Raw genomic sequence first — 15,251 nt, 5'->3', positions numbered from 1 at the left:
TGAACAGCTTTGTAGAAACCAAAATGTGTATTCAACAAAGAGGCAAGGCTTAGAATCATGCTGACTCAGTGATGTCATGGTTGTTATTTCTCTCTGATCAGAAGCTCTGATTAACATTTACAGATATCTCTAGCTGATTAAGAAGTTTCCAGGTGGCGCTAGTGGTAAAGAATCCATCTGCCAATGCAGGAGATGCAATAGACCCGGGTTCGATCTCTGGGTCAGGAAGGTCCCTGAAGTAGGAAATGGCAACCCACTCTGGTATTCTTGCCTGGAAAATCCCATGGGCAGAGGAGCCTGGAAGGCTACAGTACATGGGGCTGCAAAGAGTTGGACACAACTGAGCACTAACTAATTAAAAAGTAGGAAATCAACTTTTTTCTTAATAAGCATAGTTTATTTGGTAACTGCCCCTAGGACAGGCTGGGAAAGCTTGCATTTGACATTGTGTTTCTAGTTTAGTCTATGTTGGTCTGGAGTAGCAGTTCACCAGCAGGAAACTTAGCAGAAATGAAAACCCTCAGTCCCTACTGATTCAGAAATTCTGAGGTTGGGGCCCAGCAATCTATGTTTTAACAAGCCCTACTGGCTCAGACGGTAAAGCGTCTACCTGCAATGCGGGAGACCTGGGTTCGATCCCTGGGTCAGGAAGATCCCCTGGAGAAGGAAGTGGCAACCCACTCCAGTACTCTTGCCTGGAAAATCCCATGGATAGAGGAGCCTGGTAGGCTACAGTCCACGGGGTCGCAAAGAGTCTGACACGACTGAGTGACTTCACTTCACTGGTGGTGGTGAAATTAGAGAACCACTGTTCTAGATTCTTACTGATCCTTACTTTGTACTGTTTTGACTCTTGAAACAAAGAGCCATTAATCATAGAGTGTTATGCTATGAGGCGAGTCTTTGAAAACCACCAGGATACAAGTCCTTTATCAGATATGTGAATTGCAAATATTTTTCTAGTCTTTGGTTTGTTTTTTGTTCTCTTAACAGTGTCTTTCAAAGACAAGAGTTTTTAATTTTGATGAAGTTCAGTTTATCAGTTTGTTCTATGGATTGTGCTTCTGGTGTTGTGTCTGAGATATCTTTTCCTAACGCAAGGTCACAAAGGTTTTCTCCTATGTTTTCTTCTAGAAATTTAATGGTTTTAGGTATTACCTTTAGGTCTGTGATCTGAATTAGTTTTTGTATGTGGTGTGATATGGGACAAAGTTAATCTTTGGGTATGTGGACATACACTTACTTGTCCAAGCACTATTTGTTGAAAAGATTGTCCTTTCCCCAATGAATTGTCTTTTTTGTACCTTTGATGAAAATTGATTGTCTGTGTATTCTATTTGTTTGATCTATTGTCTGTCTTAACACCAGTAGCATACCATCTTGTTAACTGTAGCTTTATAATAAGTCTTAGAATCAGGTATGGTTAAATCTCCAACTTCATATACTTTTTCAAGCTGTTTTGGATAGCCTAGTTTCTCTCATTTCTGTATGAATTTTGGAATCAGTTAAATTCTAAAATTCTGGATTTTGATTGAGCTTATGTTGAATTTATGGATCAGTTTGAGGAGAACTGACATCCTAACAATGCTGAGCCTTCCAATCTATGAAGACAGTGGAAGTGAAATCGTTCAGTTGTATCCGACTCTTTGTGACCCCATGGTCTGTAGCCCACCAGGCTCCTCCATCCATGGGATTTTCCAGGCAAGAATACTGGAGTGAGTTGCCATTTCCTTCTCCAGGGGATCTTCCCGACCCAGGGATTGAACCCGGGTCTCCCACATTGTAGGCAGATGCTTTACAGTCTGAGCCACTATGGACCAGTTTGAGGAGAACTGACATCCTAACAATGCTGAGCCTTCCAATCTATGAAGACAGTGTCTCTCTCCATTTATTTAAGTCTTCCTTAATTCTCTCATCAGTTATTTTGTAGTTTGGAGTGCATAGGTCTTTTACATATTTTGTCAGATTTATACCTACCTTTGTATTATAAATGACACTAGTTTTTATTTCAGTTTTTAGTGTTTGTTGCTAGTATATAGAGATACAATAGAATTTTATATATTGTAACCTACAGCCTTGCTAATTACTTATTAGTGCTAGTGGATTTTTGGAGATTCTATTGGATTTTCTGCAGAGATGACCATGTCTGTGAAAAAGGATAGTTTTACCTCTTCCTTTCCAATCTGGATAGCTTCTATTTCTTTTTCTTGCCTTATTTCATTGAATTAATGTTGTCTTGTTTCTGATCTTAAGGAGAAAGCCTATAGTCTTTCAGCACTAAGTATGATGTTGGCTGTAGAGTTTTTACAGATATCCTTTATTGAATTGAGGATGCTCCTTTGTATTCCTAGTTTGATGAGAGTTTTTATCAGGAGTACATGTTAGATTTGTTCATTTGCACATGTCACATGCTTTTTCTGTGTCTATTGAGATAATTATATGGGGTTCTTCTTTTTAGTCTGTGATACAGTAAATTACATTGATTAATTTTTCTAATGTTAAAACAGCATTGTATTGTAGATAAACCTCACTTTTTTTTTTTTGAATTATTGCATCTATTTTCTTGAGAGATATTGGTTTGTAGTTTTCTTGTAATGTTTGAGTAATGCTGGTTTTTAGAATGATCTCAGAAGTACGCTCTCTTTTTCAATTTTCTGGAAGACTTTGAACAATATTGGTATTATTTTTTCCTTAAATGTTTAGTATTATCCACCTATGAAAACATCTGAGCTTGGAGTTTTCTTCATGGGAGGTTTTAAACTACAAATTCAATTTTTAAAATAGATACAGGGCTATTCAGGTTATCTGTTTCTTCTCCAGTGAATTTTTGTAGTTTGTGTCTTTTAAAAACTTGATCAATTCATCAAGCTTATCAATTTTATTGACATCGAGTTGTTCATAATATTCTCTTATTATCCTTTTATATTCTGTATAATCCATAGTGCTGTTGCCTCTCTCATTTCTGATATAGGTAATTTGTGTTTTGTCTTTTTTCCTAATCAGGCTGACTAGAGATTTATCAGTATCATTGGTTTTCACAAAGAACCAGTTTTTGAGTCAATTGATTTTTCCTATATGGTTTTATTGCTTTCCACTCTTATGTTTTTTATTTCCTTTTGCCTGACTACTTTGGGTTTAAGTTTCTATACTGTTTCTAACTTCTTAAAGTAGAAGCTGATATCACTGATTTGAACATTTCTTGCTTAATAAAATATTCATTTTTGTGTTATAAATTTCCCCTAACTACTACTCATTTAGCTGTGTCCCACAAATTTTAATATGTTTTCATTTTCATTAGGTTAAAAATACCATTTAATTTCCATTTTGATATCTTCTTTGACCCATAAGTTATTTAGAAGTATATTATTTAGTTTCAACTATTTAGGAATTTTCCAAAGATCTTTCTGTCATTGATTTCTATTTTAGTTTCACTGTGTCAGAGAATGTACGGTATATTATTTGAATTCTTTAAAGCTTATTGAGGCTTGTTTTATGACTCAGGATATGGTCTATCTTGGTAAATGTTCCACATGCACATGAGAAGAATGTGTATCCTGCGGTTGTTGGGTGTGGTGTTCCGTAAATGTCAACTGTATCAAGTTTGTAAGTAGTGTTTCCTGGGTTTTCTGTATCCTTATTGATCGTCTCTCTACTTGTCCCCTCAATTATTGAGAGAGGGGTGTTGAATTTCAGACTTTAATTGTGGGTTTGTCTATTTTTTTCCCTTTTACTTTGATCAGTTCTTGCTGCATGTATTTTGATGCTCTGTTATTAACTGCTTCGTGCTTAGGATGAGTACATTCGCTTGATGAACTGACCCTTTTATATTATAAAATGATGTTCTTTATCCCTGGGCTTCCCCTCTCAGCACTGCAGCCTGGCAGTGCTCAGGGCAGTGAGCTGGGCACTCACAGGTGCCCTCTTTTTTATCCCACCCCCCAGGAGTCACTGTCCTTTGTTGCCTGTTGTCTGATGTCTTGAAATCCAGTTTCATATATTTTGTCTGTTTTTTGGTTATTTCAGGTAAGAAGGTAAATCGGGTCGCCCATATTCCATCTTGACCAGAACCAAAACAAATCATCACTTTAAAAAAATAGAACAACTTTGTGTATGTACTAAAAAGCACTGACTTGTATACTTTAAAAGGGCAAATATTGTGGAATATGAATTTAATTAATTTTAAAAAGCATCCTTCAGAGCTTGTCTGTAGTCCTGGAGCTTGGAACAGTTTCTTCAGGTACCAGGTGCATTACCACCTTGGGGATTTGTGTTTGCTATTCTTTCTGCTGAGCACGTTCTTCCTGCAGAATTACAGTCTCCTTCATTTAGATCTCTGTTCAAGCGTCCCTCTGTCTGAGAGGTTTTCCCTACACTCGTATCCACTCCACCCCTGTCACTTCTGTCCCCCTGCCCCCCTGCCCAGCTCTTTTTCTTTATTCTACCTTTTGCTGTTGAACTTGTGTTTATAAATGTTCAATTTATTTATTTGTTTCTTTGAGTTTTTGTTGCTCCCCACTAAAATATTAATTTATGAGAGCAGGGACTTTACTTACTGCTATATCCTCAGCATCTAGAGCATTGAGTAGGTCCACAGTGAATGTCTCTGAGATAAATGAATGAGTCCTGAACAATATATGTGCAATCACAGGTTTGATGTGCTAGTGATATACATTTGCTAACTGACATCAAAATAAATATGTGTAACCAGTAAAGTTTGAAACTTACATTTACACACTTTCTAAAATCATCTCATGCATCACCCATTTGAATATATACCACACTTTGGAATATACTGAGTTAAAGAAATATAAACAGTTTCGATACTACATGGTTTGAAAGAACCTTCAATATACAAACATGTTAGAAGTATATTAGGAGAATATATTGCCCTTAGGGTTTCCCAAGGGACCGTTTTTAGCACATCATTCTTGGTCTATTTCTACAGAAAATGTTCTGAAAAACATTGCGTAATGCCTGTAAGAGAGTAACATCATGCCTGGTATGTCGATGGAGCTCAATAAATATTATTTCTCTTCAGAGACATATTATCTTCTCTAGCGTTTTAAAAATCCATTAACTGTGGTGGTGGTGTTGGGCTGGGTCTTTGTTGCTGCTTGCGGGGTTTTCTCTACTTGCGGTGAGAGGGGGTGGCTCTTCATTGTGGTGCATGGGCTTCTCATTGTAGTGGCTTCTCTTGTTGCGGAGCACGGGCTCTAGGATGTGCAGACTTCAGTAGTTGCAGCTCGCAGGCCCTGGAGCACAGGCTAAATAGCTGTGGTGCATGGGTTTAGTTGCCTTGAGGCATGTGGGGTCTTCTCAGGCCAGGAAGTAAACCCATGTCCCCTGCATTGGCAGGCAGATTCCTATCCACTGTACCACCAGGAAAGTCTCTCTCTAACTTTTTAGAAACTAACTTTGGGTATTAGACTACTCAAAGTTGTTTCTTAAAAAAATTTTTTTTCCTTAAGAGTGACTTTAGGAAGGTTTTGGGATAACATTTATAGCAGCAGAGCCAGGGAGGGGGAAGCATGGCCACGGCATTACTTTGTAAGTGCGAATCTGCAGAGCTTGTGTTCTGAAGCTCCTGGGCTCCCCTAGGGGCTGCACCTCTGATCCGGACCCCAGAATCAGACCTGATTTAGGGCATTGCCCACCCAGGCTTATAGGGCTTCCCAGGTGGTTCAGTGGTAAAGAATCCACCTGCCAATCCAGGAGATGCAGGAGACATGGGTTTGATCCTTGGGTTAGAAAGGATCCCTGGAGGAGGAAATGGTAAAACCCAGTCAAGTATTCTTGCCTGGAGAATCTCATGGACAGAGGAGCCTGGTAGGCTCTAGTTCATGGGGTCGCAAAGAGTTGGACATGAGTGAGTGACTGAGCACACACCACCCAGGCCTGCCTCAGGAGTAGATACTAGATTCCCAGATTAGCATAGTTCTCCACTCAATCAGGTCTTATTAAGAAAAGAAAGGATTAAAACATTACAACTAGTTCTAATTAGTCTAACATTTAAAAGGATGTCCCCTATCTGGGGAACTTTCATCAAACGCTGGTTATGTTTAGGCTTGGGCATAATTCTGACCCCTGCTGGGACTGAACTCTTCTCAGTGGTTTGCAGCCCTGGGATGGATGGGACTTTCCCTGACATCTTGCTTCCCTGGAGGCCAGAGCATCCTGGGGAGGTGCTGAGCCTGGGATGCCTGCCACGTGCCCCGAACTCTGGGGTTTCTCCTCTTCCAAATTCAGAAGGAGGAAACACATGGCAGCTTGATATTGATGATGAAGAGGAGAGAGTAATGATTCTGCGGGCGATTACCGTGTGCAAGGTCCGTGCCACATACTTTTCGTCCTTACGGACATAATTGTGGTAGCTACTGTTGTTATAAAAATAAAGCGCAGAGAGAGTCACACAGCCAGCAACAGTCTCGACTTCCCTTTGTCTCTGTTCTCTGTCAATCTGGCTGGGTGGGAAAACCTCCCAAACCTCACACAGCTGGCCCCTGCGCCTCTGGAAATAGAGTTGAAATCCCGAGAGCACGGGCTGTGGCCTGGATTATCAAGGTCGACAGACACCTGCACCTGCCCTTGCAGCTCCTTGACCCAAGGTCTCCAGAGGGCCAGGGCCCCCGTTCTGATCTGAACCTCAGAGCAGAGATGCTCACGATGCTCAAGGGGCCTTCTCTGTGGTTTCCACACTGAATAGTCTCACAGGCTCCCTACCTCCTTACAAACAAACTTATTTCTTATTTTCCATATTTCTTTCTTTGTGTGTGTGTGTGTGTGTGTGTGTGGCCTCTCCACAGAGCATGTGGGGTCTTGGTTCCCTGACTGGAAACTGAACCTGGGTCCCCTACAGTAGAGGCGAAGAGTCCTAACCACTGGACCCCCTGGGGAACTCCCTATTTCTTGTTTTCTTTCAAGGAGTCTCATTGCCCAAGTCCTCCCAGAATCTAAAAGACAGGAGATGGACGACCACAGGGGCCAGCAGTCATGTTCCCCAGTGTCTGCAGGGGGCCCCCAACTTTGGAGCAAGCCTGCTCTGTGTTCTTTCCTACAAGGGTTGGGGACCTTTGTCTCACCTTCCGCTGTTAAGGGCCCAACTCTGGGAGCACCTCCCCTCGTTACTGGGCCCACCGCTTGCTGTGGGACTGCCTCTCCTCCCCGTCTCCCAGGTCTATGGCCCCCCTCTTTGGGGGTCTGTGACTTGGAGCTGTGTGACTCTCCACACCGCAGTCAGAGAGACCCAAGCCTGAGGCAGAGTCCTGGAGTTTTGTGGGGTTTGTGTGTGTATGTGGTAAAATAGATATAAGACAGACAATCTTCATCATATTTCAGTGGACAGCTCTGTGACATTAAGTACATTCATACTGTTCACAGCATCACTACCATCTATCTTCAGAACATTTTCATTTCTTCCAGCTGAAGACCTGTTACAACAACTCCTATTCCCCATTCCTAGCTCTTGGTAACCCCCATTTTCCTTTCTGTACTCTGGGTACTGCATATGAGCACATTCATACAATATTGTCTCTTGGTGACTGGCTTATTTCACTTGCCACAGTGGTTCAGCTATGTTATACCATGCGTCAGAATTCCCTTCCTTTCTAACACCGAGTAATCTTCTGTATACATCTACCTGCATTGTGCTGAGCCATGCATCCAGCGTGGACATTTGCATTGTTTCCGCCTTCTGGCCCTTGTGACTATTGCTGCCGTGAATGTGAGTCTACAGATATCTGCTCCAGTCCATGCTCTCCCTCGCTTTGTTGTGGAGTTCTTGCCTGCCTCTTTTTCTTGTTAGCTTGGAGCTGGAAGGCTCCTGAGCTGTGTGGTATCAGCCCCTTTACTTTATATCCAAGAAAAGTGCGGTGCAGACAGAGAAGTGACTTGCCAAGGTCAGAACTCACTGGAGGCAGAGCCAGGCCCAGGGCCTCCTCACTCTGCCCAGCATGTCCCATCCTGTCAGCCTGCCTCCTCCTCTGCCCCAAGCCTCAGGCCTGCAGGGGAGGATGTTGACCAAATCCTCTGCCCACTCACAGTCTTTGCTTTGCCACCCACAGGGCCACCAGCCCCGCCCTTGGCCCCACCAGTCTCTGGAAGCTGGAATCTGTCTCCCCTCAACAGAGGACAGTGGTCTCTGGACTCCCCTTCCCACCTGGGGGCTCTTGGGCCCCCAATTTGCAGTCACTCTCTCAGTCTCTGCCAAGAGCGAAAGCATCAGCTCCCCTCCTGCACCCTCAGAAGCTGGGACGTTTCCACCCTGGCTTCTGCCCAAACCACAGACACAAGTGCTGTTGTCTTCACGGAGGGGCCTGGATCTGGCCTTTCCCCGAACACTCGAATGCACATTCTTTCTGGGGAGGTTGGGGAGGAGGGCGTGGGTAGGGCAGTGAGAGGACAAGAACACTTACTGAGAGTTTATTCTGAGCCGGGGGCTTTGCATGGTGGGCTCTATGCTCAGCAGTCCTTAGGTCAACTGCAGAGCAGGCTCTTCTCTGTGGCCCCCACTAAGAGGCGGTTCAGGCAAAGCTGGCTGTCCTTCCTCCACTCCTGCCCTGTCCCCCCCTTTCCCTGTGGGCAGTGATGGGGGAGGAATTCCCCTCCTTCTTCTCCTTTCTGAGGGAGTAAGGCCACAGCCCTGAGATTATGCAATTCAGCCCTGCAGACCTCTGCCTGACCCTTTATCTTGCCTCCATCAGCTATCACTGCTTGAATGCTCCCAGTAACATGGAGCTCACTGATCTCCAAGGTGCTGGGGGCAGTGCCTGCTGGTAGAAAGTCCTTCCTTCCACTGAGGCCAGGTCACTGTCACTCCTTCTGCCCTCAGCACTGTTAGCAGCTACTGCTGGACAGATAGGAGGGCAGGAAGTCAGAGTTCCCAAGGGGAGGGCTCTTGGGAACACAGGGTGGCAACCGGGGTGACAGTTTTCCAATGGCACTAAAAGTATTGGGTTGGCCAAAAAGTTTGTTTGGGTTTTTCCTTAACATCGTATGGAAAAACCCGAGTGAACGTTTTGGCCAACCCCACATTTCACCGCTTTCCCCACAGGTAGAGTAGCACTGGCACTTCCTAGCCAGACCCTGTGCTGAGCGCTTCGCGGGGATTGCTTTGTTTCATACTTGTAGCAATTCTGCTACGTGGAGATTAGTGTCTCCACTTTACCAGTGAGCACAAAAGCTCTTTAGCCAGTATGCACCAGTACTACTGTACCAGTGGGTAGGGTGGTAAAATCCTTTGGTACCACTGGATAACTGCTGCTGCCGCCACCTGCACTCCAAGAGCACTTCTCCTGGGAACCCAGGCCTCCTGCTCCCACACCTGTCCAGCAGCCCTCGTGATTGGTCAGGCCTCAGCAGGGGCGGGAACTAAGACTCAGAGAAGTGAAAGAATAAGTCCCAAGTCACACAGCTAATCAGTGCCCCATTCCCTCTGACCCCAAAGCCGACTATATCTTGCTCTGTGCTCACCTTAGCCCTACTGGCCAGCCTGGGAGCTGAGGGACCGGCCATTGGCCAGTGACCTAGAGTCTGCTTGGCAGGGCTGAGTGATGAAGGTCTGAGTGCAGTGTGGGGTCAGTCCCTGGCTTGTCAGCAACCCAAACCCCAAGGGGAGTGGTTTCCTTTTACTCACAGTCAGGCCGTAGTCTCCTGCAGTTAATTTTGGCTTTTGCCCTGATTTCAGAACTTTTTGTTGATCACTGTTAGAAGTCATGTGACTCGTTCTGGGTTGCACGCTCCAGCCCACTTTGAGATTTCTCCTGTTGCCCTTGGGTTGGGTGATGCTCCTGGCTCCAGGCCCCAGTGGAGCCACTGTCAGCCTGTTATCACCAAGCCCCAGGTCCAGTGACTGGGGGCTCCTCTTTCCCTTGGGCACAAACACCCTCTGGACCAAGACCACATGCCCTTGTTGGTGGAGTCTCTGTCCGAGCTATAGAGCCTCATAGTTGTTGCCAAGAGTAAATGAAACATTACAGACTGTAACTCCTGGAGGAAAGATTTTGCCCACCACTGTGTGTCTGCTGCCAGCAGCACCTTTTGTGCTGTGCTGTGCTTAGTCACCCTGTCGTGTCCGACACTTTGTGACCCTGTGGACAGACTGTAGCCCGCCAAGCTCCTCTGTCCATATGATTCTCCAGGCAAGAATATTGGAGTGTGTTGCCATGCCCTCCTCCAGGGGATCTTCCCAACCCAGGGATCGAATGCAGGTCTTCACCATTTCAGGTGGAATTTTTATCATCTGAGCCACTGGGGAAGCCCAAGAATACTGGAGTGGGTAGCCTATCCCTTCTCCAGGGGAACTTCCCGAGCTGGGAATTGAACCAGAGTCTCCTACATTGCAGGCAGATTCTTCACCAGCTGAGCTACCAGGGAAGCCCAGCAGCGCCTATCAGGTACTTCATTGTTTGTTGAGTGAGTGAGGGAATGTGACATCTTGTGAAGCACAGCACAGAGTAAGCCTCGAGATGCTTTCATTGTTAAAATTGTTCTAATGTGACATTTGAAGAGGGTGGCCTGATGTTTTCAAGAATAGGTCCTGTTGGGGAAGAGGAGGGTGGGACAAACTGAGAGAGTAGCATTGACACATGTATACCCTGGGGAAAAAAGAAATGTGAAAGTGTTAATTACTCAGTTGTGTCCAGCTCTTTGTGAGACCACATGGACTATAGCTCACCAGGCTCCTGTGCCCATGGCGATTCTCCAGGCAAGAATACTGGAGTGGGTTGCCATTCCTTTCTCCAGGGGATCTTCCCAATTTAGGGATCGAACTCGAGTCTCCTGCATTGTAGGCAGATTCGTTACTCTTTGAGCCACCAGGGAAGCGTAGGCTCAGCTCTGTGCTCTGTGTTGACCTAGAGGGGTGAAATGGGGGTGGGGTGGGAGGGAGGCTCCGGAGGGAGAGAGGGAAGTAGCTGATCTACTTCACTGTATAGCAGGAACTGACACATTGTAAAGCAATCATACTCCAGTTTAAACAAAAAGAAGCAAGCAATAAAATGCATCATCCAACCAGGTGAAAGAAGGAAAAAGAATAGGTCCCATCACACATGCAAATGAGGAATCGCTGACCTGTCTGCCTATATCTGGGGAGGTCCAGAGTGAGGCTTGTGCCCCTGACTTGGACCTGCCACCGCTCCCCTTCAGTGATGTGTGGATCAGTCCCTGAGATGTATGTAGGTGAGAGTGTTCACTAATTCATTCTATGAACAATGCTGGGTACCTGCTGTGTGCCTGGCTCTCTTTGGAGCTCTTTGGTTGCAACAGTTGGCAAGGTCAAGTCCCTGGTCTCATGAAGTTTCTGGTAGAATGGGGGAAACAGAGTGTAAACAAATATGTAATGTGTCAAATGGTATGAATGCTGTGATGGAGAGTGAGGCAAGGTAGAAGAAATAAACAGAGAGGAAGAAGTTGCTACCTCATCCACACAGAGCAGGAAAGGCCTTCCTGAAGAGATGATATTGGAACAAAGACCTTAAGGAAAAAGCTGGGGGGAAAGGATCTTGGATAGAGAATCAGGGGCAAAGGCAGGGATGTTTTGGGGGAATAGCTAGGAGGCCAGGGTGCAGAGGAGGTGAGCGAGAGGCTAAGAGGAGAGATCAGGGAGATAGCTGGGGGCAGTGACTTCCATATCCTAGAAGGGATATAAACCATGGGAGGTTTTGAGCAGAGGACAGGCATGGTCTGACTGATGTTTAAAAGGTTCACTCTGGCCACGGGGTGGAGAATAGACCAGAGGGGAACCAGGACCGAACTAGGGAGACCAGTTAAGAAGCTCTTGATGGTAGACTAGGATATCGGTAAAGGAGGTGGTGAGAAGGAGTTAGAATCTGGATGTATTTTATGGAGGAAATAACAGGATTTGTTGATAGAGTATGTGGGATGGGTTGGGGGAGAATGAGAAGAGCTTTCAGACTGGACAGTTGGTAGAATAGAGTGATGTTTGTCAAGATTAGGAAGACTGATAAATCAACTATACTTGAATAAAATAAAATTTAAAGGAGATTAGAAAGACTGGGAAGAGTAAGTTTGATGGAAAAATCAAGAGTCTAGTTTTGGGTGTGTTAAATCTGAGATGCCTTTCACACATACAAATAAAAGTCAAGTCAGTGGCAGAGGTCTAAGTTTGGAGTAAGGGGAGGTGTGGGCTGGAGATGGAAACTTGGGAATTGCCATGTAAAGCCAGAGACAGGAGACCTCTGAGAAAAAGTGAACATGGTTAGAGACGGGGTCCCAGGACTGAGTGCGGGCACCCACCAATGTTCAGAGAGTGACTGGAATCAGAGAAGAAGCAAGACAGAGTGACTCACCAAGGCCAAGTGCAGAGGCTCTTCAAAAAGGAGGGAACCATCAAGTGTGTCAGGTGCTGGCAGGTGACCCAGTGGGATGAAGACCACAAAGTGTCTGCTGGATTTAGTGACCTGGAGATCATAGTGACTTGACAGGATCAGCTTTGATAGAGTGGCCTGATCACAGCGGGTTCAAGAGACAGTGGAGGAGAGGAAGGGCAGGCAGTGAGGACAGACTAGTCAAGGAGTGTGGCTGTAAAAGGACTAGAGAAATGAACGATCATTGGAAGGTATGAGGTCAAGGGGAGGGTTGTTTTTTACTTTTAATTTTTTGGTTTTATTTTTGTTTTATTAAGATAAAAGAAACTATGCCATGTTTACATACTGATGGAAAAGAACCAACAGAGCAATGGATGATGCAGGAGGGGGAGAGGTCAAAATAATGGCCATGTCCTTGCATAGGGGACAGGAGACAGGATCCAGCATGTAGCTGGAGGGGAGGGGATGGTCTTGGGCAGGAGTGGGCTGAGTCATCCACCGTAGAGAGAGGCAGGTGGAGAATGTGCTGCAGAGAAGGGAAATGGGTTTCCGCCCACCCCCCTGTACAATTTTTTTTTAAGTTGAGATGTAATTCTCATGTGAAATACACCCCACCTCCCCTTTTAAAGTGCACAGTTCAGTGGCTGATAGTATATACACAAAGGTGTGCACTCAACATTTCTGGTGGATTAAAAAAATCACCCATCACTGGGATCACTATCTCATCCACATTTTCATCACCCTCCAAAAACCTCACCCCCATTAGCCATCCTCCCTACCTCCCAGTTCCCAAACCTCTCGTCTCCTTTCTATGTTTATGGACATTTCACATAAATAGGATCATATAATATGTGTCTGGCTTCTGTCCCTTAGCACTTCAAGCATGCTCTCAGAATTTCATTCCTTATTCTGTGTGAATAATATTCTAATATGGTTGGTCCTTGAACAACACAGGGGTTAGGGGTGCCAACCTCTCATGCAGTTGAAAATCTGGGTATGACTTTTGGCTCCCTGAAGACTTAACTACTAAATAGCCTACTGTTGACCAAAGCCTTACTGGTAACTTAAATAGTTGTTAACATGTATTTTATATGTTATATATATTATAGACTGTATTTTTACAATTTTTACAATAAAGTGAACTAAAGAAAATGTTATTAAGCAAATCATAAGGAAGAGAAAATACTTTACAGTGCCATACTGTATATATTGATACCATAAGTTTATGTCATCTGTTTATATCTGTCAGTACCTACATCAATTTTGTCTTACCGGATATAAAACACTGCCAATATTATATGTATTACTAACACTAAACATCAAAAATGAAAGGATGATATGAAAAACACATTGTACAGGTATAATTATTCATGAGGAGCACACAGCAACCCACTTCAGTATTCTTGCCTGGAGAATCCACAGACAGAGGAGCCTGGCAGGCTACAGTCCATATGGTCACACAGAATCAGACACGACTGAAGTGACTTAGCACTTACATACATAATGATTCATGCATTGATAACAGAAAAGCAGCGATATAAGTGTTTTTGGTAGCCTGGTATAACTGATACAATTGTTTCCCAGTAGCCTAGTTTTTACACTAATGAAGGGTTATACAGTTTTTATGACATGTAGTATTATAGTCACATCCATAATACTGTATTGGAAACACTGTTGCATTTTTTAAAAAAATCACTAACCTGTGATGATAGACTGATACACAGTTTAATTATGAAAGAGAGAGAAGAAAAGAGGGGTGGGGGCCAAACATTGTGTGGTACTATAATTCTTTGAAAGCAAAGTTATAAAGTAAGAAAACTAACACATTTTAAAATTAATTAATTAATTTTAATTGGAGGATAATTACTTTACAGTATTGTGGTGGTTTCTGCCATGCATCAAGATGAATCAGCCATGGGTATACATGTATCCCCCAATCCTGAAGCCCCCTCCCACCTCCCTCCCCATCCCATCCCTCTGGGTTGCCCAGAGCATCAGCTTTGAGTGCCCTGATTCATGCATCGAACTTGCACTGGTCATCTGTTTTTCGTATGGTAATATACATGTTTCAATACTATTCTCTCAAATCATCCCACCCTCACCTTCTCCCACAGAGTCCAAAGTCTGTTTTTTACATCCATGTCTCTTTTGCTGTCTTGCATGTAGGATCATCATTACCATCTTTCTAAACTCCATGTATATGCATTAATATACTGTATTGGTGTTTCTCTTTCTGACTTACTTCACTCTGTATGATAGGCTCCAGTTTCATCCCCTCATTAGAACTGACTCAAATCCATTCTTTTTTATAGCTGAGTAATATTCCATTGTGTATATTTACCACAACTTCCTTATCCATTCATCTGTCAATGGACATCTAGGTTGCTTCCATGTCCTAGCTATTATAAACAGTGCTGCAATGAACATTGGGGTACACGTGTCTTTCAGTTCTGGTTTCCTTGGTGTGTATGCCCAGCAGTAGGATTGTTGGGTCATATGGCAGTTCTACTTCCAGTTTTTAAAGAATCTCCACATTGTTCTCCATAGTGGGTGTACTAGTTTGCATTCCTACCAACAGTGTAAGTGAAAGTTGCTCAGTCGTGTACAACTCTTTGCGATGCCATGGATTGTAGTCCATGGAATTCTCCAGGCTAGAATACTGGAGTGGGTAGCCTTTCCCTTCTCCAGGGGATCTTCCCAACACATGGATCAAGCCCAGGTCTCACGCACTGCAGATGGATTCTTTACCCGCTGAGCCACAAGGGAAGCCCAAAGATACTGGAGTGGGTAGCCTATCCCTTCTCCAGGGGATCTTCCCGACCCAGGAATCAAACCAGGGTCTCCTGCATTGCGGGCAGATTCTTTACCAACTGAGCTATCAGGGAAGCCCAACAGTGTAAAAGGGTTCCCTTTTCTCCACACCCTCTC

The 15,251-nt window shown here is 44.3% G+C and overlaps 1 protein-coding gene across 7 annotated transcripts in view; it reads left to right on the top strand.

Annotated features, from left to right (window-relative positions):
• The window catches only part of MRAS (muscle RAS oncogene homolog), a 67,596-nt gene that overhangs the window by 28,438 nt on the left and 23,907 nt on the right, over positions 1 to 15,251 (top strand). Inside the window, exon 1 of one of the 7 annotated variants that reach the window (XM_070466684.1) lies at positions 10,341 to 10,391. The exons of the other annotated variants lie outside the window; for them this stretch is intronic. The gene's annotated coding sequence lies outside the window, so the exon portion shown is untranslated. Of the gene's footprint in view, positions 1 to 10,340; positions 10,392 to 15,251 lie in introns of those variants that run through there. 7 annotated transcript variants of the gene reach the window in all.

The sequence above is a fragment of the Odocoileus virginianus genome, chromosome 4 (assembly GCF_023699985.2).
Source record: "Odocoileus virginianus isolate 20LAN1187 ecotype Illinois chromosome 4, Ovbor_1.2, whole genome shotgun sequence".
Lineage (NCBI taxonomy): Eukaryota > Metazoa > Chordata > Mammalia > Artiodactyla > Cervidae > Odocoileus > Odocoileus virginianus.
The sequence above is the reverse complement of the archived record's forward strand: the minus strand, read 5'-3'. Positions and strand labels throughout refer to the sequence as shown.